Raw genomic sequence first — 8,197 nt, 5'->3', positions numbered from 1 at the left:
AAGATCTTATATTATGACCTGAAGATTCTGTTTCTTAATTATTTTAGACAAGAGAAGATAAACGTTTTCGTACTTTTTTTTTGTTATAATCTCTCTGTCTTGGAGATATTGAGGTCTCCTGTAATTTATTTTGAATCAATTGTTCAATATCGTCTTGTTAAATGTATCTCATATTTTCCCTGAGTTTCCGAATAATTTTTTAAACATCTTATAATGTTTGGTTGCAAACAAAACTGGAAATTGTAGCTTTCATTAGATAAATCCAAATATTGATAATTCCTAAAATTGTCCGATTGGTAGAATAGGCCCATTAAACAAAAAAGAATAAAACACAGCATCGTATGATTGTATGCAATCTTTTATTTTCAGAAATAGTATAACTAAGCCTAAGCAAAAGCAAACATTATAAAAATAATAAAACAAAAAGTACAGTCTTCTTTAAAAACAAAACAAAGGACATGAATCAAATAAATCACAATAGATAAGTAAGGCAACTTAATAAGCAAAAGTATTGTGATGCCATGAATGACAATTACTTGTTTACAGATAAGGAAATGAACATATCAATACAGTTGTATCATTGACAATCATACTCCATCTTCTTTTTTATATCAATGCAAACGAATGAAAACAAAATATGCAAATAGCTGTTCTATGACAATCTACAGGTAACCAGATAACAAGACCAATATATTAATTACAGATGTTGTTCTGTCTTATTTCATTCTTTGATATGTGCCAAATTAAGCTTTCTTTCTTTTTATATATTTAGATTTGTTTTTATCTGTTTTTGTTTGTTATTTTCGAATCTTAGTGAAATTGACCTTACATGTTTTGAATTCATGGGCACAGAAATAACAAACAAACAAAAAACAAATGCAAACAAAACTCGTACCAATTAGAGGTGAACAAGAACAAGCATGAGTATCTATGTGTAGAAATCTACATTTGATCAATAACAATAATATTAATACACATGTTAATTTCGGAGGCGGATTAAGAGTGTTTTTTAGGGGCCCACCTCCCATCTATGGAAAAACATTATTTGATTATATAAGGAATCAATTGAGAATGAATGGATCAGGTCCCTTCTTATGCAGTCAGTCCCCCCTCCCCCTTATGAAAATTTCTGGATCCGCCATTGTATTTCAAATCTTACACCTACATAGATAAGTTTCGGTTGTATAAAAACGGCGAGATTGTGTAAAGGCTCATAGACAAACCGTACAAATGTTTTAAGAGGGAATATTTTTAAATATCAATCTAAATGTTGTTTTTGTTCTCAAAACATTCGTAGACACAGTGTTCATCACTTAAACTGAATGATGTGGGTGCATTTGATTTACCATTTAGAAATGATGATTCTTATATTAAAAAGAAAGTTACAATTATCTTTTGAAACATGCATAATGAATGATGATATATAATATATAAGTTAGGCGTCTAGCAATAATTCTACAAAATAAAAATAATATATTAAAGTTTTTATTATAAACTCATATCACGAACAGTCAATATCCCAAAACATTTAAAAGATACTGAAGCAACAATATTTAAACATTTGAGGAGATACACGGCCAAAAACTAATTGAAGCGAATCCACAAGCGAAGATTGTTCAATGATGAAAATATAAGCTTAACTCTAAAAAAAAAAAGAATATATTTTGTATTATTCATATTTATATTAGTATTACAAACATGACAGAATATAGTTCTTTGTCACTCCAGTTAGTCAGGACATGACTTAGTCCTGAGCACATACGTTGTACCTTTGACATAGAAAAGACAGTCCACCAGATTTCACATGCTGCAGTGCCTTCATGAGAGCAAAAACTGTCGGAGTTTTACTTGAAGTTTTCCATTTGCTTAATACGGATGAAATTTGGCTGTACATATCTTTTGGGTAATTATACATGGATGCTTCTATATCTTCTACAGTTAGTCCTAACTCTATTCCAAGGTGTATAACACAATTCCCAATGTGTTTTGGGAGATCTATTAAAACATCATCGTCTACGGGGCTTTGCAGACGGCTTTCAGATACATCTTAAAGTAAAAAATGCTTTTCCTTTGATATGTTGTTGTTCATTTTGAATTTTATGAGTTTCTTTAAATTCTAACATACAAATAAAGGTAAATAGTATACTCTGTTAAGTAGTCATTCTTCAAAACCGAGGGACACACACCAAAGAGCATAGAACAGAACAACAGAAACACTGAACTGTTACAAAAACAAACTCAAACATACAAAGAAATGGACTTTTTGACTTTAACTGCCATATTCCTGATTTGTTTAAAATTTTAAGAAAAACATATGTGTGGATTGAACCTGGTTTTATGGCGAGCAAAACCTTCTGCTTATTTGGAAATATTAATTATACCGCTAAAATGAAAAAAAACAAAAACATTATACATGTAATATGTAAACCCCAGAATGAAAATTAACACCTCCCATGTATTAAAAACGGTACACCAGTACACCACAAACGTAGAATGACCATGAAATGTTTGGCTTGCAAACAGAAATATGTAAACGGATTTTTACATTGCTTCACTAATTTTAACAAAAAGCCAAATTATGATTTAATAAGAACTATCTTTAAAAAAGATATCCGACGTATTTAAATTTGAGAATATGTTTAAAACTATCATTTCGATTACCTTCAGAAGCACAATGACTTAATGATGCATGACCTCTTCAATTAAATCTCCCTCTGAATGTAACTAAAAGAAATTCTTTACTAAGTCCAGTTATATTAAGGCAATGACATACAGGAATAGTGTGATGTCGCCTAAAAAAATATCTGTCAAATCCAGTGCAAATAACAAGAAACAAGTATACATTTACTACTGTTTACATTAAACTGAATTCCTGGTTACCAAAGCTAGAATCTATTAGTAGTAAAAGTAGAAGCTTCCAAGATGCTGAAGCACTCAACTATAATATTTTGATTTGCTTTCAGTCATTGTTCTTACAAACAGTAAAATACATTGTACATATTCAATAAGGCGAATGTTTACATTCACCAAAACCCCGCGGAAATCTCACATGCGTAAGTGCGTTCTAAAAGTCATGAACGTTCGTACAACAAAGTTTTCATTAAAAATTATATAATCATCCCGAATAAACAGCTGTCATGGATGCACAGAGCTATTGGAGAAACAATTATAATAAAATATATTTTTTTTGTTTTTCACTTGCATTCCATCACGATATAATTAACGAGACATTTTTTCAAACACAACTGAATCACCCACATGACAGCCTTTTGTCTAATCACAGAAAGGTTTTTCGAGCATGCGTATTCTGTAACCATAGTTAAGCGTCCTTAAGTTCAAAGGGCACAAACCGAAACTATACCGACTACGTCGGAAAAATTGTTTTTACTGAAAATTGGAATACAGCAATGTATCAAACAAAACACTAGAAGAAAATGTTTTGTTTGTTTACGGTATGTATGGTTTTGTATGTTAAGCTTACGAACAAATCTAGTAAAAACAGAAAATAATGAAAACGTTTACAACACAAGATAACTATTTCTTGATTTTGTTTTTTAATAGGTATCCTTCATCCAATGTATATAGTCAGTAATCGAAAATAAGATTCAGTAGACTGGATGAAGGATTGATCTGTTAATGTTTGTATGATACGTTCAAAGTAGCTACAAATGCAGTCATATTTATGTTGATTTCACTAAGAACATGCATCGTCATTATTTTAGTCGTAATCACATTTTATTTTATAGATTTCCGTCATGTATTCAATTAACTGAACGTTATTTTGAGCACCACGTATACACTGACTTTTAATCTAGAATCAGTTTCGTTATTAAAGCATCTGTGATTTTCATTGGTACAAGTATACTAGTCCATATTTTAACATTGTTATGTACAGATACTGAAAACAATGCTAGAAACTATTTGATAGGCATACAAATACGTCAAATAGGGTAGACATGCATGTGCACACTGACTTATTAATCAAACAAAACTATAATTCTACAACAAACATACCATTCAGGCTAGTATCTTCCCTAAATATCTACAATAAATGTTAATACTATATGAAACATATCCTCTGAGTTATGAAAAAGAAATACAAATGCATTACGTATTAACACACTACAAACAGTACATTGATAAGAGTACTAGATGTTACCGAAAGAAAGTTCACAATCACACAAGAACATGTACGCACTCATATTTCGGTGACTTAGATATAAATCAGAAGATATCCAACATCTATGGATTTCTTGTCAAACTCTCAATAACACTCATAAAACATGATATTGCGCAATGTCAAATAAAAAAAAAAAACCGTGAATGTTAAACTTTGTATAAATTACATGTATACTTTGATTTTACATATTGCATTGTTGAATGCTCTAAGGTTTATCAACAATCAGACCATATATCTCTTGTGCATATATGAAGTATAAATAAGTATTCAAACAGGTCACTTTAAATGAAAAATAGTTTTTTTGATTTAATCAACAGCGACATGATACATGTATAATCACATAGGTGCAGCGTTTATATAATACATACCTGGCATAGCAAATGATGGTTCAAGTCAACAGCTGTTAGAGCATCTCTAATGGGTTTCAACGATGGGCGTTTCAGTTTACTTTCAATGTCTTTCATACATTTTACCATGGCCATGAACATAACACTATGCACTCCATTAGCCTCATACTGGTGTTGTATATTGCGATATTCCTTCGTTTCCAATCCCATGTGAACAATGAATTCACCAAATAAAGAAATTTCAAACTTTGAAGCTAATCTGATAAGATGCCTGTTGCTTGGAATTGTTTTCAATTCTGTTGTGCCTAGACCTATAATAAACTTTGACATGTATTGTTATCAAACAACAATATGAGAGGGTTAATTTTGATGTATGCCTTTGAGTGCTTCTATGTTACATTTGTTTGTTTTTAAGGTGATTAGGATGAAAACTCAATCTTGACTGCTGTACCTCTATTGATTTACACTTTTACCTATTGAGTCTGTTTTGAGTATGCATCGTTGTCAATATGAAGTTTGAGCGGATTGAAACGGTTTAAAACAATTGTATGACTATTGTTTCCATTTGTTTGATAAGTATCAAGTTACCAGGATTATAATTTGAGACGCCAGACGCTCGTTTCGTCTACATAGGACTCGTAAGTGACACTTTTCTATCAAAATACTTGTGTTTGTGCTCTGGAGTTTGCAATTTCATTCTGGTCTTTCCTTTGATAATTCAGTTTTTTTGAGGATTTACTTTTTTATCAACTGTTCGTAAGTTTGTTTGAAAGTTAAAAAAAAGATAGTTTTTGACACACAGTACATTTTTTTCATAACAGACGTTGACATTTAGTCCGGCCGATCGGTGAAAAAATTGCTCAAATAATGAGGAAAACGCCAATTTGTGCATCATGGTACATTTTTGTGTACTTAACAATACTAGCTATGGACCCACACTACAAATTTAAGTTAACTTATTTCAAGATGGCTGCCGTACGTTATAAATTATTTTCCAGTATTGCACAAACAACAGTGGATTCGATGCAAGAAGCACAAACATCAACATATTTTAATGACTTCAGGCTTTGTGTACTTAGCAAGATTTTGTTTAGATCTATATTTGAAATACAAAATGGCGGCTATAATCATAATGGCCGCCTTAAAAAAAAGCAAATATTCCTTATTGAGAATTGACCTGAATATACGCATTTTATTGATGTATAGTGTCATTTGGTATCTGTCCCAATTCTGTCCTTTATGATTTTGCCGTGCTTGTCATTTCATACACGAAGTGGTAGCTTTCATAAAAAGCTGCAGTAGTAGCTTCAATAAAAAGCTGCAGTAGTAGCTTTCATTAAGAGCTGCGCTGTTTGTTGTCTTGGATCACACATTAAAGCTGTGATTTGGGATTTATCTGTATCCAGATATTTTTCAGTGCCTATCTTATTTCTTGGGTCACAATATTTTGCAATTTGAGAATCATTTAAACACTTATCAGTGAAATGGCACAGGAATTGAGGACAACAAGGGCAAGCACATTGAAACGGCAGGAACTGAATCACTTGGAAATATGGAGAAACCACAGCTGAAGACGCTTTGAAAGATGACAGCTCTGAAATGGCTATTAAACAATTGTACCAAAATATTTTATCAGATAGAAAATCGAATGCTCAAAGAACAGCTGATTTTTACCGCAGTATCACCGACCAATAAAGGAAATATGAGCAGCTCTTTTGACAATGAGTTGCATAACCTCATACAAAATGTCACAAAACTAGCTGATGTTATGCTCTCAAGTTATCAGCATAACCGTGGATTAGCCGATCAATATAACCTCGGTTCCTCTGATAAAAAAATCATGGAAGATCACCAGTTCAATGGAAGGTCACCTGATCAATATACACGTGGACGATCTCCTGGGCAATACAATCGCAGTAGATCACCAGATAGAAATACAAGCTTAATGTATATCTATCAGCAACACCCCCTCTAAGCTAAAAATCATATACAAAACGGTTAGCATCTCCACGGATAAACTCCGGGAATCCCGGTTACTTCAGACAACAGTCACCTTCACCAGGATACGGAGTAAATCAAAGTGCAACTTCAACCACAACAATGGAGTCTTTTAACAGTAAATGGTCGGGTCAGTTGACCAACGCACGATTCCAAAGTCTTTTTGCCATGAAACATCACCTTATCCCAAAATTGAACAGAGGGCCACGGCCTCGTCCGATATCGTCATCAGACGATCCATTTGAAAGAGCTTCGCAGTAGTAGGTACTGTACACGACCAGAATATGAGCATGATTGTGGACACTGCTGCAATGAAAACATTAGTAAATGAGTAATTAATTCCGGTAGAAAAAAAAATGATTTGGAGAACGTAACGCTACGTGGTTTGGGTTAACAGCTTGTTATTGGGAAGATTATAAAGAACGACTCTCGAAAATACTAGAAACATACAATGGGATGTGTGTAAAGAGCCATTAACAGACGATGTTATACTTAGGCTATTTATAACTGAGCGCAGTGATAAACATGAGTATTTTAACAATTACAATCAACAATAAAGTTTTAGATGCGGCATTTGTTAACAGTGAAATATAGATTTCAACTCAGCAAGTTTGCATAAAATGAACCATCACAGTTCCGCCAAAATACAAAATTACTGTTACCATTAAAACTTATAAAAGTGCTGACCAGTAGTACATTTTAGGACTTTGCTCGCTGAATAGTTGCGAATAGGTTTCGCACGTAATTGGAAAGGAAATAGTTGCCCCTTAACCATTGAAATTGACGGCAATCTTCTGTTCGCCTGAAGAAAGGTACATGTATTTATTACAAAGAATAATTTGACGATTAAGTAAGTGTAGCAGATGAAAACGCGATGTGACGTAAGACGTGGCATTGAAACTACATGAGACAAGGTGCCCTCGGTACTGACTCAAAGTTCAGATGAGTTACCTACTAATTTACCACATTCAACCAGCAGTTAAGTTTTAAAGAATCATTACTTTAACTTCCGAAATTAAATATAATACCTTTAGGACAATCTTGATATTAAATCCGTTTTTCCGCCATCTTGAAAATGACAGCCATATTGAATTTTTCAGAGTGCGTCCATAGCTGAAATTAAATGGTATATAACCAAGAACTACTATGCAAAGTTTCCTGCTTTCCTAATCAAGTGAGTAATTCTGCTTTATATTTGCACCAATCGGCCGGACTAATTGTCCCAAACTTAAACAACCAATTGAACGAAGTTGAGAAAAAGAACTTTATCTATTTGTATTCGATATATTTAAAAGAACATAATGCCACTACTCACCTGAACACCTTTGGTGACATTCTCTTTGTTTCTGTAAAAGACGTATGTGAAAAGATAAAAAGCAGGCAGTATGTAGAACCCTCTAATTTGTAGTTATAAATACATCCGAAAATTTGGACTGGATGATCACTTAACATAATAATGTAAAAAAAATATTCACTCGAACTAAAAAATGTTTCGCTTCAATTATTGAAGTTAATACAAACACGATATTTACATTGAATATCTTTGATAAGTTAATAAAAAACCCAGACATCTCAATGGTCAAGCACAAGAGACTTATTACTCGATTTTCATTCAATAGATAGTGACACATAGTATAGATACCTGTAAACTGAATTGTAACCATAGGTGCGT

General features: G+C 32.7%; 1 long non-coding RNA gene across 1 annotated transcript; it reads right to left on the bottom strand.

Moving 5' to 3' along the window:
• Window positions 1–362: 362 nt before the first annotated feature.
• Window positions 363–4,831, bottom strand: LOC143051439 (uncharacterized). The gene is made up of 3 exons (XR_012970775.1): window positions 4,549–4,831; window positions 4,015–4,042; window positions 363–2,046 (listed from the first exon to the last, which is right to left on the bottom strand). It is a non-coding gene; the product is annotated as an uncharacterized LOC143051439 (long non-coding RNA).
• Between the last annotated feature and the right edge of the window lie 3,366 nt (window positions 4,832–8,197).

This window comes from Mytilus galloprovincialis, chromosome 11 (genome assembly GCF_965363235.1).
Source record: "Mytilus galloprovincialis chromosome 11, xbMytGall1.hap1.1, whole genome shotgun sequence".
In the NCBI taxonomy this organism is placed as follows: Eukaryota; Metazoa; Mollusca; class Bivalvia; order Mytilida; family Mytilidae; genus Mytilus; species Mytilus galloprovincialis.
The sequence above is the reverse complement of the archived record's forward strand: the minus strand, read 5'-3'. Positions and strand labels throughout refer to the sequence as shown.